Source organism: Cryptomeria japonica, chromosome 3, assembly GCF_030272615.1.
Source record: "Cryptomeria japonica chromosome 3, Sugi_1.0, whole genome shotgun sequence".
Lineage (NCBI taxonomy): Eukaryota > Viridiplantae > Streptophyta > Pinopsida > Cupressales > Cupressaceae > Cryptomeria > Cryptomeria japonica.
In genome coordinates this window covers 867,296,213-867,318,569 of record NC_081407.1, presented here as the reverse complement: position 1 = coordinate 867,318,569, position 22,357 = coordinate 867,296,213, and positions in this window count along the sequence as shown.

The following is a 22,357-nucleotide window of genomic DNA, read 5'->3' as shown; positions in this document are numbered from 1 at the left end:
TCTCCTCAATAGTAGCAACTTTATGTATGTAGGATGCAGGTAAAGACTTGGGCACTTTAGCAACAATCTTTTATTCTTCCAACTTTCCATCGACACATCTTATATTGTATACTAATTCATTCACCTTTTGCATAAAAGAAGTGATGTTCTCATCTTCACCCACTTAACTTAATCCAAAAATTCAACTGATTTTTTTTTATATATTAAAATATTGTTTTCTTATTCTTACTTACTCTTAATTATGTTTGATTCAATCACATACTCAAGTACATCTATCCCAACGAGATAGGCATCCATCCAACTAGGATGGGAATCTAGCCATATGGGTTAGGCATCTATCCATACGGGACCAGGCATCTAACCATACGGGTTAGGCATCTAGCCATACGGGTTAGGCATCTATCCATACGGGACAAGAGATTTCATCTATCCAATCTAGGATAGGCATCTACCCAAACAGGGTAGGCATCTATTCATAAGAATAGGATATGCTCTAGCCAAAGACTTTAGACTCATCGAGACCATTTGGATCCTAAGCCACTCTCTAAAGACTACACTCCCCTACTAGGAGTGCACTGAGGTCACCATCCTTAGGAGTATAAAAACAATTACATAAACAAGCTTGAGTTCCACCTCGAAATTTGTCCTAAAGCCTCAGGAAGTCAAGCGAATCCATATGGGATTCCTTCTGAGTATGTATTTTTAACCTTTCAATTATTATTTGCACCATTTGATTAAAGGACAAAGAAACTTCAAGAACTAACTACTCACTCATAACCGAATCCTAATCCCCATCCCCAAATGCCTAAGTACAAGGGACAACTTTGTCCCTAGACTGCCTACATACTCATTTCGGCATGGGATCAAGGCGTAAAGTATGTAGTTCTGGTTTCTAACTATGGTTTAATGTAAATTGTTTGGTGGGTATGCAACCCTTTCTAGGTTCATTGTCCTAGATAGTTTCTCTATGGTTGCTACCCACGATGGTAGCTTTATAGCAAAAAGGCTCAAGGTGGCCTTTCTCTTGTGGCTTAAAACAACTAAGACCTATTTCCTATTATATGTGTCACCCTTAATCCGTTATCATCCATTGAAATCATCAAGATTAAATAAATTCCAAGATCATAACACACAACCAAACCCTAATGGAGTAATCTAAGGTTCAACTGAGCAAATGTAAATTCCTTTTAAAATTAATCTTTTTTAGATTATCAATCCAAGGGGGATTACCCACCCCTTGGATTTTAACTTCAAAATGACCCTTATTTCTCCCCAGTGGTTTATAGGGATGATGCCATAGACGGCGTTGTTGCAGCTTTATTAGGTGTTAAGTGCACTAGTTCAACACAACGACATTACCCGTAAGTGTGACCCGGAGGCACCATAGATACCGAACACCACTAAGGTTTTTGGTTTCAACTCCTCTTGTTTAGTTGTCTATCTAAGAATTTAACTATGAATTCATGAAATCATAAATAAAAATTATACTAAAATAACTATGAAAAGAAATTATTACATGCAAGGAATTACTGCTTGGAATTAAAAAAATTGAGATATAAGTATTACATGATAAACAATTCAACCATTTTGGAAATAGTATTTTCTTGAAAGAAAATTATAATTTTAAAACTTAAACTATATTCATGAAAGTACTAATCGCTTGAAAACTATGATACTTATAGGAGATAACTTACAAAAATGACCATTTCACTTTAAGTATGAATCCTAAAACTTGAAAGGTACTAAATTGATTGAAAGAAATTTAAATGATTAAATAGCAAGACTTTGGAAAATAATTTAACATTAACTTGTTGAAGAGAAAAACTATTAATAATAAGCTTGAGAATAACCACATTATTCATAAACCAACTAATTTTTCCATTTTAAATAGCATAAATTTTATCTTTAATTATTTTCTAGAAATGATAACCTTACGTAAATATGAATCCTTATACTTGAAAGGTACTAATTTGCTTGAAAGAAGATTAAATGATTAAATAGCAAGACTTTGGAAAAAAATTTAACATTTATCAAACTTAACACACTATACCATAATTTAAATAATTTGAAGGAACTTACATTTCAATTAATAATAAGCAAAATATTTAATTAATAATAATTTATTTCATATGTTATTTGATCTCTTAATTATAATTCATCGTCAGCATATTACTTATAAATAACTCCTTATCCATTTATATCCCAAATATAAAGATTATATAGCATTGAAATAATTTTTCAAAGTAAATCTTATTTAAATAATTAGAGAGCACATGATAAGGTCAAAAGTAAGCTTTACCCAACACTCATCCACATATGAAAAGAAATAAAATCTGGTTTTTTCTTTCTTTCTTTCTTTCTTTTTTTTTTTTGAAATAAAATTTTTGAACACTCAAATTAAAATTATTTTTTTTAATAGATATAATTTAACAAATGATTTTAAAATTTATAGCTTTAATAGGGAAAAGAAAATAAGAAAGTTTTAAAGCTTTTTAGATAACTTACTAATTATTAAAAAAAAGCGACCTTCAAGACAATTTTATCCCTTAGTATTTTAAATTTTAATCCTCATGTAGTTAAATAATAAGTCGATTAAATCATTGGTTCAAAACTATTGGTGCAATTTAAAATTAAGGATGTTAATATCTATTTATTAAATAAGCAATTAATTTAATATAATTATGATTAATTTTTATACAAGAGATCATAACAATCAACAATCAAATCAATGATAAATTTACTATAATTGATTTTTATTCATTTTATCTAAATTTATGTTTATCAACAAATAGATTACTTAATATTTGTCTTAAATAAAATTGCCTCACAAAAATGTTATCTTAAATACCCTGATAAAATTAAATTTAAATACAAAGGAAAGAATTTATTTTTATTTTAATGAATAAACAAATTGAGGAAGCAATCTCAACCCTCAAATTAGATTAATATTAGCCCTTAGATGTAGAGTTCACCCACAACCCTAAAATCTTTATACTTATACTCAAATTTAAGGCTTTTCTTCCATTTCATTGTCATGAATCTTGTAGGAAGAATGGAGAAGAAGAATGCATATAGAAGAGTTCCACAAAATCTGCCATGCATGTCTATGAGTTTGCAACCCCTAAGAATGGAGAAGAAGAATGCATACAGAAAATTTCCACAAAATCTACCATGCATGTCTATGAGTTTGCAACCCCTTGTCATCAATCAGCTTCCTATTTGAATAAAACCCTCTTGACAGGACAATTGTTTCCACTCTTATTTGTTGGTTAATATATGCAAATTATGCAGATTTTTGGAAACCCTTTTGCAAGGATTGAATCGCTGATTTAGTTGCAGATTTTCAAGTTTAGTTTTCTTTTTTCTTTTTTTCAAAGAAGGCTTTAAATTGATTTTTTTTTTTTGGGGGGGGGGGGGGGGTTCTATTTGAGGCTACAAACAAACCTTTCTGGAGGTTGTGTAGAGCTCCTCTGGGGCTGCAATCTTTCACAGGAAGTCACAGACACCCCCCCCCCCCCCCCCGCTTCTTACAGGCTTGACATGCAATTTTTATTTATTTATCTAATGGTTTTCTTTTATTTATTTATTTATTTATACTAATTTATTTAATATTTATATAATCACTGTTACTGATTTTGTTTGTTATTGTTGTATCATATCATAAGAGAATGGTAATAAAAATTAAATTTTGTACATATCTAAGATTTATCAAAACTAATATTGTTTTCTTGTACATACATGTATATCTATTCAGCCACATAATGTTAATCACAATATTGACTTAATATGAAGATTACTAGAATTAATATACATATGTTCTTCTTCTAAATTTTATATATACAATTTCAAATAGATAAATAAATGAACAATTACTTAAACTCTTATGCAGTACATGAAATAAAAATAGATGTATACAATTTCACTATGATAACACCCTTTCATTCAAATATAATTTATTTGGGGTTCAAAGATTAATTAATCTAAGGGAATAAAAGGTATTAGCTAATCATAAAGACTTTTTTTCACTTTAAGTAATATTGCAATATATAAACTATTATGGATGTAAATTAGAAACATAAGAAGTAGAATTTATTTTTGAGAAAGAGGAGAAATGAAACCCTTATATTATTTAACTCATCCCCTTTCAATTTTTTTAAGAAAAAAAAAATTATATTTTAAAACTACATTTAACCTCAAATTTTTTCTAATAAATTGATTATTTTTGGCCCTAATATTTTAGAATGAATTCATTATATATTTATTTTCTCTATAAGAAATTAGAAAATAAAGAGAAGGCTTTCTAAAGGAAGATGTGAAATTAATTAATATTCACATTCATTTGCACATTTTGTTTTAAGAAGAAAACTACTAGTTTATTGATAAAAAAAATGTAAGATATACACATCTATTCACAAATGCACACATATTTCTTCTATCAAAATCTAAAACAAGATGGTACATACATATAGATTTCCTTATCAAAATCTGAAAACAAATGAATGCAAAAACTCTATATTATGCAAATAAAAATCTCTCCCCTCTTTCTGAAGTAAACAATATCAAAATCTTTATCCCTCAAACTACCTAATTTTTCAAAGAAAAACAATATGCATGGTAATAAAAATCTCATTTCTGGAAGAAAAATATACAAGTAAGGAAAGAGGGAACCTGGATCTGCAAGATGAACCAAAATCTTATTGATGAATCGCCCCTTGTTCTCCCAACTATCCTTCTTCAATCCTCATATTGTAACCTAGCAAGATCTTCTCCAAAACCTCTAAAAATCCTAACTCACACAATGCAAAATTGTCTACAAAATTCATCTATATCTAACATGATTTGAAAAAAAAACTTTCTTGAGAATTCAAAAGACTACTTAATCTCAAAACAATCAACTCTCCTTTTTTTTGAAAATCTAGAACTCGATATATAGAAAAGAGAGTCATTTTCTCACTACAAAAGAATTAATTGATTTCCATATTCTTTTCCCAAAATAATTTCATGCAAAAACGACTAATTTTCATAGTGGGGGTTACATGCAAAAATTTGAATTGAGATTCTCTTCTAGAACCTTCTCATTTCCTCCTACAACATGTGCTAAAATAACATATTGAGAAAATTTCAAAAAAAAAATTAAATAATTTCATGCAAAACAATTGTTGTTATAGTGGGAGTTACTATTACCATGCAAATAAATTTGAATTTGAATTCATTTATAGAATCTTCGTATTTCTCCTACACCATGTACTCAAATAGAATATTGAGAACATAAATTATAACCTCACGTGTGAGTCACCACTTGTTATTTCTTCTTTTAAAATTAACTCCATTCTTATTTAATTTTCCATCTTTAACTAACATTGCTCATAAAATTAATAATAATATTAATAGAAATAGTAGTATCAATAGTAGTAGTAATAATAATAATATTATTATTATTATTATTATTAGCAAGTCATATCAATGTCCGAAAAGAGGGTTATGACACACCCATCCTCAACATCTCATACTTTCCTCTCAAGATCTGCAACTTAGCAATCTTCACATAACTGTCTCCTTCATATAAGGTTTCCAAATTCTTGTAGATCTCATGAGCAGTTTGCAATTCCATAACATTTGTCATCTCAGAACCAGTCAAGGCATTCAACAATGCTTCCTTAGCTCTAATATTACATTTAGCTTCCTTTATCTCATCTGGATTTGTAGGTCCATTAGCAAGCACAATATACTTATTCTTTATAATAGTCGAATAAGATTCACCAATGCATCTCAGATGACATTCCATGTGGCTCTTCCAAAGAGAGTAGTTAGTTCCATCAAACCTCAGACTGTCCTTCTTGTAAGTCGTCATCCCAGATCACCTCAAGCGGTTAAGCTTATTCGAGGGAACCTACTCTGATACCAATTGACGAAATAGTTTTGACAACTAGTAGACAACTAAGAGGGGGGGTGAATTAGTTGTCTCGCAAACATACAAATTAAACTTAATATTTGATCTAATTATTAATCATGAAAATAGAAATCAACAACACATCAAGAACACACATAACACCAAGATTTTTGACGTGGAAAACCTGGTCAAAGGAAAAACCATGATGGGAACCTACCCACAATATGATGATACTCTATTAGAAGTGTATGAAATATTACAATGGGGAATTCACATGCATTTAGGGACACTACCTAGAGCTCACTACTCAAAAACAACAAGGGATACAACCTTGAGGAAGACTCATTGTCTTAAAAAAAAATTCAGATCACATCTGGAAGATCATGAATTGAAGAAATAGCATCTCCTAATACTTGGTTATAGTTCTGGTTAAGCACATAACAACTGTATTCTAATACTTCTTCTCTGCCTCCAAAATATTAATACATTATTAGCAAATACAATCATCAACCGCATACATAATTACAAACATATTGCATTTATTTATACATGACATCAACCCTTGATGAGGTCATCTCAACACACTTCATCTAATTAAAAAAATATAACCATACACACTAAAAAATCAAATGTGGACCAAGAAATGTCATTCAAGACATAGCATGGACCCATATCACATTCCTCGAATATGAAACAACTCCAAGAATTATGCATTGAACATCTGCAACATGATACAAGTATCAAGTCGGCCAAAACAATAAAGAACACTATCACACCAGATAAAATCATCAATCATGAGCATAATGATCAATGTGGACCACCAACACAAAAGGCACATGATCTAGAAACATCCACAAGCACCATGAATCACCACCACAACATCCACAACAACTCAAATTACTAGTATCACATCATCATTATATCGAACTTCAAGAACACTAACTAGAACGACTATCAACCTAGAAAAAAAACTTGTGGATCTGTAAATCATGAACTAACTAAATTGAAGATACACATCAATGTCCCAAACATTCCTCCAAATTTGCAAAACAAAATATTACAATATGGGGCAATGTGGATCAAAATATTGAACACTCTGGCAACACTAAACAACAAAAAAACTGGCCACAACACAGATAACCATACTCACTCAAATCTTCATGTGAACCTTTGAAAATCATATTGAATCATCTATACACAATCCTATACAAACCCTTTAATCCGCAAAATTTGATCATCAATGAGAAGAACAAACCAACACTCTAAGCTTCACTGCAACACTGCCAGAGACAAAGAAATATGTTGACATCAATGATAACACATCTCTCAGATATCATCAAAGCACATATTTGCAGCAATCTCACCAAACATCCAACACAAGTCACATGAATTGGTGGCTAATCATGAGAAAGGTTCCAACAAGAAGAAAAAGAAAGCAAAGCCAAATCCACATAAGGATAGAGCACAATCTTCCTCACCTGAACAAAATGATTCTACATCCTCTCCTAAGGGTAAATCATATAAGAATGAGAATCTTACTTGTGCATATTACAAGAAGTTAGGACATAATGACCACCATTGTCACAAGAAGGATATTGATGAATTGAAGCATCTTCTTGAGAAAAATATAATCAATTTTCCTTCTACAATGTCTACTTTAGATTCTTCTTTCAAACAAAAAGAATTTGATAAGGGAAAGAGTCTCACTTTTAGGACAAGTAAAGGAAAATCTCTTTGTGCTACTACAAGTCATGATTCAAAGAGATGACTTCTAGATTCAGGAGCTTCTCATCATATGGCATCTTTGTAGTCTATGTTCTCTTCATTTGAGCCTTGGAACATGTCACTGAATTTGATGGGCAATCATACATTTATGAATGTAATTAGGAAGGGATCTATTGATATTGGGGATGGCACCTTCAATGATGTGGTGTGTACCTCACTTAACAAGAAATCTTCTTTGCATCTATCAAATCACTCATTGTGTAGCAAGGAAGACTATAGAGTTTACTCTTGATTCGGTTATCATTAGATACTTGAATACTAGAGAGATCATTTCTACTAGGGTGGTGGATCATGTATCTCAATTGTACTCCTTTTCAGATATTTTCCTACTAATGAGTTTGATTCTTTAGATGATGATCACACATTATGTGGATTTCGATATTGAGGTTAACTTTGGTTACTTCAACTAAGGTGTTCTCAAATGTGATCCAGTTATTGAGTCGGTTGCATTTCATCTCCTCCTATTGATATCGCATCCATTGTTTCTCATGATGATACTTTTTTTGCTATTGTTTTGGCTTCTTGTGATTTGGTGCAACAGGATATACCTTATCTTCCAAATACAATTCCTTGAGATGACAACTTGATAGACATTGCAAGTCTTTTTGTGGAGTCCTAGATTGCATATCTGGGAGACATCATTGATGATATTCATCTTCTCTTTAATGAAGATATCCCTTCTTCAGTTGTTTCAAGGGAGCACTCTAACCTTCTTGTTCATTCTCTACATGATCATTCTTTCTAGTTTGATGTGATTATGGATACTTATGTACAACATTTGGAGGAGGTCTCTTCATCTTTAGAGGAGACACTTGATTCTTTGGATTATGTTCTTCATATCTTTAATATATCCTAGATTGCCTTTTTCAATACTATGGTCTAGTATACATGATTTTGAGGGGGAAACTTTCAACATCGACATGGGAACACCTAAGAAGCTTTTTGAGACTCCATACATCTTGAGATTTCTTCCTACATATTCCTTTTTGGATTGGGCAGACTTTGTACATACACCTTTGGTTTTGTTTCTTTCTAAGGGGAGGAACGTTGTTCAACACTCATGAAGCAGTTTCTCCATCTAGTTTAGAGAATCTACCATTGGTACACATTCTACATTTAGAGGGGGGGATACTTTATCTCTCTTCTTCTCTCTAATGGGGGGAAATTTTTCCTCACATGGTGTTTTGTCCTTCTCATTCTTCTTTGAGAGTTATTTTGTATTTTCATCTCTTTTGGGGGGGAGGATTTTCCCACTGGGTTTTTCTCCCTTTTTGTGTTTGTGAGAGTTTTTATTGCATTTGTATATGGGTACCTAGCATGGCCTAGTTGTCGGGACCCATCTTGCATTGTTAGCTTGAGTCTAAGTTCCCCTGAGTTTCTCTTAACGGGGTGTGTTGGTGTAATTAAGGCATTTTACATTGGTTTATTCTTTCTTAGGTCCTAATTACACTTTACTTAAGCAAGCTTAGGAAATTTCATAAGAGTAGTTGGAGTATCTCCACTATAGGTGGACATATTACTTTACCACATTATCATGTCTACCTTTTGTGGTTGCATTTTTCCACTTTAGGTGGGATGAGATATTTTCACTCTCTTATCATGTCATGAGACAACAACACTTGGAATTGCCTCCTTCACTCACCTTTGATATATAGCCAAGGGGGTTTCTTATGTATATTAATCTTTTGTAGTGATGCAGTTAAGGTAGGGAGATCCAATGAAGGACATCCCTTCCTTACAGCCTAAACACAAATGCCATGCAAGATATATTGTTAACCGGTAACACAACACTGATAAAGTAAAAAGAGCAACTGATAACACCACAAAATACATAACCGATAAACACTATGAACAATTCTTATTACAGTTTAAAATGAATTACATATGCCACATGTTGGACCGCAATCCAGGATTACAAATAATGCTTACAATACAAATATAAGATCCACATATTATCTACACATCAATTCAGCCTCCGGTAACAATCAACCGGTTCAACCCTATTCCGAACCTTGGCCCTGCAGGCTTCGGTCCTACTAGACCAGAATCTCAACGATATCTACATCTTCACTTGATCTCTAACCTTTGTCCTCTATATTCCCTTTTTTTTCCCTTAAAATGATTCGCAAAACTTCGCTTTATAATGTCTGCAAATAATAATAACTCGATCAAGTCAGCCTAAGACCAACCGGTTCATAATGAAATGTATAAACAATAACATGTTGGCTCAAATCACTAAGAACATCACAAAAAGCATAAAACTACACATGGTCCTTCAGGAACATAGGACAAGGTAAAATAAACATAACTCAATGATCTGCAAGTCACTAAAATCAATTGCAACCCGATTCAACTTCGCTCAACACTCTACAAGACTAGCCGGTAAGAACACATCAACACCAGGCCAATACCAGAATCGATATCTCACTAGAATTAAATCTAAATGCCATGAATCTCTAACATGATAAAGACAATGAACTCAAGGTGATAAATCCAAATCCATAATGGTAAACTCTCAAACATGAATAAATGCCACGATCTCCAAGCAATTCCACACCTAATTGCTCCAACCGATATGAACTACTCTGATGCTCCTACATCACCTAGTCTAGCTTATTGCATCATTCATGAGAATATTGTTTTTTATTGTCTCTATTGTTGTCTCTTGTTATTGTTCTATTCAATAGGCCTATATTTCTTGGGTGACTATCTCTCTCTCCCTCTCTCCCTCTCTCCCTCAAACAAACCCATGATAATGTTTTACATATTCTAGGACTTACAATAAATTCAGTTTCAGTATCTAAGTTGATTGATTCTATAATACATGTGACATTTGATAAGTTTGGTTGCATGTTGGTAAGGGGGATTTTGGTAATTTCTAGGGGATCTTGAGTAGGAACTTTGTTTAGGTTACAGACCTCCATTTTTTGTAACTCTTCCTATGCAAATAATACTAAAAATGCATGTATGTTATGGCACCATAGATTGGGTCATAGTGGTAAAAAGGATCTTAAGATCATAGTAGATAAGAAGTTGGTTTATATTATTTCTAGTTAATCTATTGGTAAAAATAATTTATGTGAGCATTGTGTGTTTGGTAAAAAAAATGGGTCATCATTTCCTAAGGGATTTAATAAGGCTAAGAGCCTTTACAAATTATTCATTTGGATGTATGTGGTCCATTGGATGTTGATTCTTTGAATAGATCTTGATATTGTGCTTCCTTTATTGATGATGTCTCAAGATATACATGGATTTATTTTATGCATTCAAAATCTGAATTTTTCACTAAGTTTAAGGAATTTAAGGCCTTGGTTGTAAAACAATCAGATAATAAAATAAAAGTGTTGAGATTTGACAATGGGGGTGAATATTTCTCTAAGGAATTTTATGAATTTGTAAGTTGTTTGCTTACAGATATGTCCCTTTTGGAAAAATAAAAATAAAACCCTATGTGCCCTATGATAGAGACAAACATGTAACCAATAGTTGGAGAAGTTGCCTTTGAAATAACAACTTTCCTCTGAATTTTAGAGGTACAACTCCCTCTTATGATATAATCAAAAAAATTGCGAGGTATGTTTTTAATTAGAGAGCAGGAAAGGCAAACACAAAGCAGAAAGAAACAGTGGAGAGAAGACAAACATATAATTCAAAGTTTATTTATTTGTTACAGAACCCAAAACAAACTAAAAATTGACAAGTATTCTTCCCAGATTATGTAGATGCATTATGACTCACAGTTCTATAAACATATCCATCCATAATTCAGTATACAAAATGAATTCCAAGAAATGCTTGCAAATCGCAAAGTATTTATCAACCAGAAGAACATGCATGAATACATATTTTCAAACAAATTCCCATCCTTAAATCCATATTCAAAGCACAAAGTCTTTTTTTTTGCATATGTGAATTATGTTTCTAGAAAGGAAAATATACTATCAAATCTTATTTACTTAACGTAAAAAATACATCAAAAAGAAAACTAATGGATACTCACTCATGCATCAAAGTGCAAGGGGGGTCATTCCTCCCCTCTTCTTGTCTATAGCCCTACATTTAAAAGAAAAATAGCTTTTCTAAAGATAATGCTTTCTTGGACAAAACTATTTTTACTAAAGAAAACTAAAAGCTACTTTAAAGAACAAGTGTCATTACATGAGTTCATATTCCAAAACTAAAATTGGAAACCTATCTCGGTACTCAAACAGCAGGAAAAGCAGGATTATTTTGCATGTCGAGTTCTCCCTCATGTCTTTCATCATTCTCTTCTTCTTCCTCAAGCAAAAAAATCACCAGCATGTATTCAACATAGCTATACTTACATTTCCAAGCCAAATTTGTCAGGCCGACAAGTATAACTCCCTGAGGATTTTTTACAAACTCTGTATCTAGCAGCATTATGGATGTGGGGCCATCTCCTTGAAGTGTCATTTTTAGCACTTGATTGTTGGGTTGGTCGCCTGGATTTCTGGTTGCAAAAATTTCTTCTTGCAATTGACGATTACGATTGTCGACTTGCCTTTCAATCTTTCCCAATAGTGTCACCATTTTTCTGTACCCTACAAAACAAGTTTGTTGTTTCCATGTGAGGACATACAGCCCAAGAATAATGTCCTCTTTCTCATTCTTTAGCTAATCAAATCAAGATTAGCTACGGGAAATTGATTATATGAAGCAGAACCATTCTGAGAAGGATAGTTACTTCGACTAATTTTGAAGATCATAATGGACAAATTTAAACATATTAAATATCTTCTGTAAGAAAAGACCCATATTAAATGCTATAACTTGTGCCACCAAATTTTCATGTTTTTCACCATAAAATTAGCCATTATGGATTTTTACATACAAATCTTCGTAGGATTGGGTCTTGGAAAAAGTGCAATGTATGGGAAGCTATGAGTTACAAATTTCAAAGTGTGATTTCTTAAATTATGAAATCCTTCGATATCCTGATGTTGTTGTGACTCCTATATCACTTAGTATGATTCTTTTCTCCCAGAGGCATATTGGTCATTTCGAAGGATTGGGTACTCAATTATTAGTGGAAAGGATATCAAAATTCTTGAATCAACCGATCAGTCGATAGATATTGGTACCATCATGAGGATCACAAAGCTGGATCCTTTTGGGACTTCAGACACCTTAAAGAAAGTTCCACCCTCCTAAGATTCGCTAATCATTACTTAAGCTGGCCCACAGGCAAGAGAGATCAGAATAATGTCCCTCTAAGGAAGGTTGGAAAAAGCAAGTCTTGGATCCAAAAGCTAGTGGAAGATCAATAATGTGATATAAGTGCTTGTGAGATGAGTTCAAGGCTAGTGGTGATGTTTTTAAAAATTGATGAAAGAAAAAGAGGAAACATAAGCATGCAAGAATTGTTACACAAAATGCTACACCTTATATTCCCCAACAAAAAGGGGTAAAAAAAGAATGAATTGAACCTTAATGGAAAGAGCTAGGAGCATGTTGAGTAGTGCTAAGCTAGATAAATTATTTTGAGCAAAAGTTATTAGTACTACTTTTTTATTTAATTAATAGATCCCCATGTTTTGCTCTTGTTGATAAACTGTATTATGAAGTGTGTTTAGGTAGAAAGCATTTCATTTCACACTTAAGGGTATTTGGTTGTAAGGATTTTGTTCATGTGCCTCAAGAGAAGTGATCTAAATTGGATCCAAAATCTCAAAATGCATCATTGTAGGTTACAGCGAAAATGTAGAAGGTTATATGATTTGGAATCCTCTAACCCATAAAATTGATCTTTTTTAGAGAGATGATTTTCAAAAAAATTAGAGCTTTCTCAAGAGAAAAACAACCAAACGAAAAAGGTAAAGATGGTACATTTTGAAACAAAGATTGAGAAGCAAGAAGATGCACATGTAGAAGAATAGTTAGATGGATCAGAAGATGGAGAAGAAGAAGAAGAGGTTTTGGAGAGTTTAGATGATGTGCAAAATGACGACACAAAAGATGAAGGAGAACAAACCAATCCCATTAAGTTATTCTCTTGAGGAGGTCCACAAGACAATGGAATCTAGTTGATAGGTATAGCCCACTAGATTTTCATTATTTATTTTCTCTATTGTGTATTGACGATGAACCTAGATATTTCAACAAGGCTTTCTCTTCCAAGAAATGTAATGCTTGGATGTAGGCCATGTAGGAGGGGATGATGGTCTTGTATAGCTGTGACACTTGGGATGTTTTTAGTTTTCTCAAACAAAGTAATCCCATTGGATGCAAGTGGGTGTTTGAGAATAAGTTTGGTGTAGATGGTTAGCTAGAGGAATACAAGGCCAAATTGGTGGTCAAGCAATGATACTCCCAAAGATAAGGAATTGATTTCAGTGAAATTTTCTCACCTACTGCTAACTTAACCTCTATTATATTGATGAATACTAAGAGGGGGGGTGAATTAGTATACCAATAAATATTGTAATCAGACTTTTAAATAGTTTAGCAAATAACCGGTGCAACAGATTCACTAATAAACCAGTTAAGATAAGTGAAAACCAAATAGCAAACAAAGCATTCACCCACAAAAGCACAATCACCATAACACAATATATTTGATGTGGAAACCCAAATGGGAAAAACCACGGTGAGCAGAAACTCACAAGTAACTATCTCCAGAATAGCAACCAGACCAGTTAAGGTCATACAATGTTCTTCACCAGAATAGATCCTGTTAGGAATCTAGATCTCTGTTAGGAGATAAGTCCTATTAAAGACTACCTTGTTAAAGGAATTCACATCCATAGCTATGAACCACCTTGTTAGAGGATTTACAAAGGCTTTGTTGGGCCTACCCAGTTAAGGGTTTCAGACTTGTCAAAGATATTAGTAATCAACAAGTGAATGATCTAGATGCTAGCACAATATGCTTAATTAGATCCTTGACAGCTCATTGTTAATTCTTTTCAGCATTACTTCAGTCTTCAATATCTCCACACTCTGTCTCTTCACACAAACCTAATCTTCTCTTCAATGATCGCACATAACCTTTTCTATTCTATATCTCATACATGCAAACCCTAGACATGATGTCCTTATAAAGGAATCTAATTTCATGTTGGTCCAATAGAATTAGACTACAAGTTCCTAGGTACAGTGCATCTAGACACATTTGGTAACACGGCACAAAAACACTGCCAAAGTGTTAGTGGATGATAACTCATCACACATTATAGTAATACCGGTTGGTAACTCATCACAGATATATACCCGTTAATACAATATATTGATTACCGGTTGTCAAAAATAAAGACTGGAAGATCGTAGTGTTCCAATCAAAAGTTAACTATCACTTGGGTCCTTCGTACCACTTGAGCTTCTCGAATCGCTTGGGGTCTTCATACCACTTGGGATCTTCGGTTAATCTGTGACCGATAAACCATCTTCTGCAAAATACCGATAGTCTAAAGACTATACATTCAATAATACCCAATACCAATTGGAACAATTACCGGTTGAGCATAACTCATACATCAAGAAAGTGTGTGTCCATCAATGACAATCAAAACATCATCAAAATGCCAACATAGATTTCTATTATTTATTGCTACTACTTGTGATTTTGAGATTGAAAAAATAGATGTTAAAATTACTTTATTGCATGGAAATCTTGAAGAACATATTTATATGTGATAACCCAATGATTTTATTGGGAATGTACAAAAATACTTGGTTTGTAGGTAAAAATGGTCATTGCATGATCTAAAATAGTCACCCTAGATGTGGTACTAGAGGTTTGATGCCTTTCCATTAAAGTTTGGTTATGTTAGAAGCAAAGAGGATCACTTTGATTATATTAAGGTTATTGATGATCAGATGTTGATTATTATCTTGTATGTTGATGACATGTTGTTTATTTGTAACAGTAAGGAAATGATTAGGGAGCTCAAAACTCAGGTTTTTGGCACGTTTGATATGAAGGACTTGGAGGTTGCTAGATATATTCTTAGAATGGAGATAAGTGGATTTGGTTTCATAGAAAGCTTTGGTTAAGTCAAAGTAAATATGTTGATACCATTTTGTAGAGGTTCAAAATTTAAGACTGTAAAGCAATTAATATTCCATTTCTGGTTGGTACTAAGTTGAGTTTAGGCATGTCCCCTAATTTTGATAATGATATTGAAGAGTTGTATAATTCTTCTTATTCTAGTATTGTTGGTAGTTTAATATATGCAATGGTTTTTACTAGACCATATATAGCCCAAGCAATGGGAGTTCTAAGAAGGTTTATGTCTAACTGTGGTTGAGAGCATTGAACCTTTGTTAAAATAGTGTTTAGGTACATGCAAGGTACTTTTGATCACTATTTGTTTTATCGTAGTATTGATGATGTGAATAAGTAATTGGACATATAGGTTTTTTTTTATGCAGATTGGGAAAGTGACTTGGATAGTCAAAGGTCCACTAATATGTATGTTTTAACTTTGTGTGGAGGTGTAGTGAGTTGGATGCATAAAAGATAACCTATAGCTGTGTTGTCCATCACTAAAGTAAAGTATATGGCTGATATGCATGCCTCTAATAAAGTGGTACGATTACAGAGACTTGGTAACGGTATTGGTTTTGATTGCAACATAGTGGTGATTAGATGTGACAGACGGTGTGTCATATGTTTAGCTAATAATCTATGTATCATGCACATACTAAATATGTTGATGTACAATATTACTTAGTGTGTGAAATGGTTGAGGATAGATAGGTCCTAATTGAAAAGGTTGACACTTTTGGGTAATGAACTGAAGATTCTCTTACCAATCCAGTGACCATGGATACATATCCTGGTGTAGGAGGGTCATATTGATCACTGTGCTTAATTTGCAATTTGTATTCTTATAGATGTAATTTATAATGTATAATGTCAAGTGGGAGAATGTTAGGATTTAGGTATCATCAACCTTGTAAATTCTTGTATTATTTATTCCCCTAATGATATTTTATAATTTACCCATAAGAGATGAAATTGTTTTACCTATGGTGGTAAAAAAGCTCATGTAAAGATGGAGCTACAATTACCATTTTGAATTTAGGAAAAGGACAAAATATTTTGGTGTCCTCTTTGGAACCTTCTAATTTGAGTCCCATTGGACACTTTTATGATGTTGTAAGATCAGTTATGATAGTTATAACAAATGTCATAAAATACTATGACAACATTTATAACATAATATTGCAATCTTGGTCCATAGGTGCCCAATTTGGTAATGTACCTTATGATAGTTATAAGAGCATCTATGTGTGGCTATTTTAGGCTACATTTCTGTTGGAATCCAATAACATTGAGAGGGGGGATGAATCAATGTTATACCAAAATGATCAATTTTAGCCTTATTAAAACATGCATACACCAACCAGTATACTGGTAGATACATAATTGAAAGAAGTAAAACAACCAATAAGCCAATCACATAAATGAGAATAATAACACATGGAATTATACGTGGAAAACCTCAAAGAGGAAACACCACAGTGAGATTTGTGACCCACAATATCAATCCACTGGCCATATGAAGAGATATTACAAAATATGAGGGGCATGCACTTCCAGGAAGGCTTATAGCCTAGAGCACACTGCTCGATCACAAAAGGAGCCTCATTGACTACATATAAATCTAGACTACAATTCGGAGAAGTGTTTAACTGCTAAGATAGCATCTTCTATGCCAGAATACAGTTCCGGTTTAAGCTTTGTTTGTTCTGGTCTGTAATCCTAAACCCTTTACCAGAATAACCCTTACATAAATATCCTCACATACATAATCTCTTTGATATATTTTGCATCTCCTTCCAATTACATATTCACATAATGATTATTGTTCTGTCAAAATGATCTATCAAACTAACCTATATACCCTATACAATTTATCATGCCTTATGTTGGCTAACAAAGATAAATACAATATCAAATTATATGTCGGCGAGATAACATAAATTCATAAATATCAAAATCAATTATTGATACCGGATCCAAGAGATGTCGGCCTCCAATGCCCATAACCATATTCTAAACCATGTCGGCCTCCATTGTCAGTAACCAAAGAAATCCTTTTGTCTTGTCGGTGTCAATGTCGGTGTCGGTGTAGTGTATGTGAAGTGCATGTCAGTACACAACTGAACCAAAACATGAAGTCGGAACACAATACCATGTTGCCATCAATGAAAACATAGTGAAACCAACCAATTAAGTGTCAATTTCCAACAATCTCCCCCTTTGGCATTGATGGCAACACTCATGTGAAAAATGGTCAAGGTTTCATTTTTCGGTTCCATCCTTCTTTCTACCACTAAGCTGAATATGCAAAATACTCCACATCTCCATATCTCCATAACTATAACTCCATATCTATAACTCCCCCTAATGTATACAATTCCTTGCATTCTTTTCACATCTATATCACTCCCCCTTTGACTTGACTTGTTTGACTAGAGTTGACCTTTAATTCATGCGTGATAGACACTATTGGGCATAGGCTATTTCAGATGATTTATAGGATGTTGATACTATCATTAATGATCATGTGATTTATTAGACACTATATGCTTATTATGTGATTGACTATCGAAAGATTATTCATGTGATTTGATGAACATAATTGTTGATGGATTTTACATGCCTTACTATAATCGTGAATTATACTAATCATGCACTTGATGATGTTTTTATGTACTAACCATATTTAATGATTATCTATGATGAGTTGATCTTATGGTGTGTTTGATTGTTGTATGACTGTCTTCGAGATAGAGACAATTCCACATCACTCATTGTGAGTGGGATGTGTCGTTGCGATTCTCTAACCCTTGTCTGTTATTATATATATGCATATGTTGTATCGTTTCTTTGAGGATGCGGGATTTGCAGGTACCAAACATCGACTCCACCTGGCTCCACAGGTCTAAGCGTGTATTTAAATCCCAATGGCATGTGGTTCGGAGTTGGCACAAGTTCCCCTCACGTACTCTAGGTCTAAGATGTTCACCTTGTCAAGTTATCTTGATGTTAGCTGATTTGTTGATATCTTATGTTATTTTTATTTTCCTTTTTGTTGGTCAAGTAAGTATTGTGGTGTATTGGTTAAGTCTCTTCATCATGAGTTGGAGGTTTGGAGATCAAATCCCTCTAACTTCTTTTGTGTGAGTTTTGAGGTATGGATTTCTCATTGTGTATTTGGATTTCCCCTTATAAGGAATTTATTTAAGTGAATAATGTATTTAATCTAATTGGCTTGATCTTTTATTTATTTATTTAATAAAGATTTATTTATTATTTGATCTATTTAATTTATTGGATTATTTCCTTTTTGGTTATTTGATTATTTGATATTTAAATATTTATTTATTTTAATGATGATTAAATATTTATTTAATTTTTATTGTTTAGCTTATGATGTGTTTTATATTTATTTGTAATTTGACCTTTATTTGTATTTATTTATTTAATCGCCTATGGTTTAATATTTATTTGGCTTTTAATGTTTATCTGGTTCATTAATTCATTTATGAGCCTTTGGTTTATTTAATTTAATTTCCCCATTTAATTTATTTAATTGTGGCTCATGTTTTATTTATTAGTTTGACTTTTATATTAAGTGGGTTGTATAAATAATAAAATGATAAAACATTCTCACCAAATTGTAAAAAGTATGATTTATATTTACCTTACCTACCCTCTTCTCTTATTGGTTGAATTTAGAAAGGGAGGTATATTATATTATATGGTGGGGTTGGTAAACTTTATTATAAATTGGAATATTTTGATTGGCTGAGATTGAGGCTACGGTTTTTGGTTAATGTTTTTCTTTTTATTTTCTTTCCCGTGAAGTTTTCAGGGGTTGATTCTTCTTTGAAAATTTTCTCCAACAAGTTTTCTTCCTGGTTTTGGTTTTCTTCTCTCTTGGATCTATTCTTCGACTTCTTCTATAACACAGGTTGCAGGTTGGAGATGTATTCTACCCTTTTATATTTTATTTTACAGTTTTCCTTTATACTCTGTGTCTGCAATTTAATGTATGAGCTTTGGAAAATAAATTTATAGTTGTATCAATTGGAAGGAAATATTTAGTTTGATTATAAGGCTTTATTTTAGAGTTTGTGGGAAATATTTGTATTTCTGAGTTTGTTGAAAGCATTCTGTGTCTTTCTGAGTCTGTGTCATGCATGGAGTTTTGATTTAATATTGGCCTTCAAGTGTTTATTATTTATTTAATGTTGAAGTGAATTTTATTTATTGGGTAATATTATTTTACCCATTAAGTAATTTAAAAGGGGGTAATTTGTATTCTTTTATTTAAAAGTTATTTTCACCCCAGGTCAATGGTTTAATTTATTTTACCTACCCTTGGAATTGATTGGCTGGAAGTTTATGGTAGGTAGAAAATATATTTTATTTTCTTGAACTCTGGGAAGGTAGGTATGGAATATAATATTTTTGAAATATTTTGATTGGAGCATGGTTTTTCTTGGTTTTGTTTTATTTTTTTATATTTTTGATAAACAGGCCTTCATTTGCTAGTTGCTTGATTTTGTGGTACTTTTCGGATTAATTCTTGTACCAGAGGCATTGTTGAGGGTATTGATGATTTATAGTTTTATATCTGATTTTATTTGATGTATTTGTTGGTTTCAAGCATATTTACCTTCCTATGTTATTGGGGAAAGAATTGTTCTTTCATCCACATTGATGTGCTATGGTTGGTGAGTTGGAAGTGTTGTTATTTTGGGGCAGCAAGTGAGTTGGCCTTGCTGTGGTTTTACTTTCATTAATGAGAGCAAATTTAATGGCTTGATATGCCTTTATTGATTGCTAGCCAAGAGGCTCATTTTGTTATATTGATGTTGTTGTAGCCTTGCATATGTTGTGAGAGTATGTGTGGAAGTTATTGGCTGCATTGAGTATTATTTTCATGTATTTATGTTGGTAGAGCCTCTTGTGATGTATCGTTGGGCCATGTTAAGAGAAGTGGGCTTCCTTGTGATGACCGGGGTCATGAGAGATAGGTTGGCATGAGGTTCCTTGTAAGGATGCATGAAGTCTAGACCACCAGGGCACATTAGAGTTTTCCATGATTTGTAAGCAAGTGATAACATTGATAATGAATTAACTGGGATGGGAAAATTATAACTCATTTAAACAAGATAATGAATAGTTTTGAGCCTCATGGCTTAGTCCTAGGGAGGATGTTTTAGGATAAGCATGAGAAGGCCATGAAGACGGTAAACTAATCTCCCTTGGTCTCTCATAGGTTGAGATGGCTCCACATGTCCATCAGGCTAGTGCCTTGTGTTATTATGTTATGAGGATGGCATGTGATGACACTCCACTCCTACATGTGTTCCCTCTTTATGATTTATGATTATGCTTATTGGATGCATTTATGTCCTGATGCATTTTACGCCTCTGGGAGTTTATTCTTGTGGCTCTATGTGAGTTCTTGCTTGAGAGTCCTTGTTGGTTAGTCTCTTTGGTTTTGAGTGTCAGCCTAGATGTAGAGTGTGTGTTGGGACCTTGTGTCATCTCCTAGCACGGGGGGTGGTTCCTTTGGTTCCACATGGTCGAGTGGTTGGTGCTTTTAAACCATTGGGATGTTCCTATCTTTAGATTCTTCTTGCGTGGATGAGGATGCTTCTTTAGATTGTTCATGGATAATAATTGCAGCAAGAATGTAAATGATGATGTGATTTATGTAATGAAATTCTTATGTAACGGTTGTAAAAGAAGTCATGTATATGAGAAATGACTATCTTGTTCTAGTTACAGTGATATCTTTTGATTATGGTAGATGATTGTAATGATGAACCTTGAGTGGTATTGTAACACATTTATATTAAATGAAATGGATGCATGAGATGTGGATAAGTATGGTGGTTTAGGATTTAATGATGCATTTTGTATTCTTGATGAACCATGTTAAAACTAATTCGGGTAAATGTTATGATAATAGTATTAGATTTGAAATGATGTCTTTAACTAATGATTTAAGTAGAAGAAATGTTATGTCTTGATAGGATGTGTGAGTTTGAGTAATGTTGGAAGATATCTTAGTACATGTTTATGAGTTGTGATTAAAGAATTTGAAATTATAGTATCATACTTCGTAGTTAGTGATCTAATGGTAGGAATGAAAATCTTATAATGTTTGGGATGTAGTTGAATGTTCCTTATGAAATATTGTATGGATGTCCTTAGTGAATGAATTGCTAATCTTATTAATGGAAATTACTAGTAAGTGTATGGGAAGACGATTAAATGAGTTCTTGTCTTTTAGGAAAGGATTAGAATGTATCATGTGTTATAGTTTAAGAATTATATCTCCATTTGGTGGATGCTATTAGTTGTTATCGAATTAGGATATTGTATCTGATGCTCTGCAAAATGGACAAGGTTAGTCTAAGAGAAACAACACAAAACACACAAGAAACCGTTAGTGTTATTCAATCAAAAACTAATCTAAACAGGCATATCAAGAGAGACACTAAAATCATGCTAATATATCTAACTAATGAAACAAAGATAATGAGGCATCTCGAAATGCCTCTTAGCATGTTCTTAGCTCCTTCTCCCTTGTTCCTCTCCTCTCCAAGTTCCAAAATAGTGTAGCTCTCAGTAGCTTTTTGCACTATGGATGCTTATGGAGGTTTGAGATTGAAATATTGCTCTAAATG